This window comes from Pygoscelis adeliae, unplaced genomic scaffold (assembly GCF_000699105.1).
Source record: "Pygoscelis adeliae isolate BGI_AS28 unplaced genomic scaffold, ASM69910v1 Scaffold169, whole genome shotgun sequence".
Classification (NCBI taxonomy): Eukaryota; Metazoa; Chordata; class Aves; order Sphenisciformes; family Spheniscidae; genus Pygoscelis; species Pygoscelis adeliae.
In genome coordinates this window covers 216,596-217,105 of record NW_008825617.1, presented here as the reverse complement: position 1 = coordinate 217,105, position 510 = coordinate 216,596, and the positions used below count along the sequence as shown (strand labels likewise).

The following is a 510-nucleotide window of genomic DNA, read 5'->3' as shown; positions in this document are numbered from 1 at the left end:
GTTGCCAGGGTCTGAGTGGCCACAGGGCCTGTCGCCGGGGTCTGAGTGGCCACAGGGCCTGTCGCTGGGGTCGGAGTTAGCCGCAGTGCCTGTCGCTGGGGTCTGAGTGGCCACAGGGCCTGTTGCCGGGGTCTGAGTGACCGCAGTGCCTGTTGCTGGGGTTGGAGTGACCACAGGGTGTGTTGCCCAGCTAGCTCAGTCGGTAGAGCATGGGACTCTTAATCCCAGGGTCGTGGGTTTGAGCCCAACGTTGGGCGCCAAAAAAGACTGTCGTGGTTTAACCCCAGTTGGCAATAAGCACCATGCAGCCGCTTGCGGCCCCCAGCTGGTGGGATGGGGGAGAGAATTGGAAAAGCACAACTGAGAAAAACTCATGGGTTGAGATAGAAACAGTTTAATAATTGAAATAAAATGATAATAGTAATAATATACAAAGCAAATGATGCACAGTACAATTGCTCACCACCCGCCGACTGATGCCCAGCCAGTCCCCAAGCAGCGGCCCCCCCC

At 56.5% G+C, this 510-nt stretch overlaps 1 non-coding gene across 1 annotated transcript; it reads left to right on the top strand.

Moving 5' to 3' along the window:
* The first annotated feature begins 184 nt into the window (after window positions 1–184).
* On the top strand, window positions 185–257 carry TRNAK-CUU. Its single transcript has one exon. It is a non-coding gene; the product is annotated as a tRNA-Lys (tRNA).
* The last annotated feature ends 253 nt before the right edge of the window (window positions 258–510 follow it).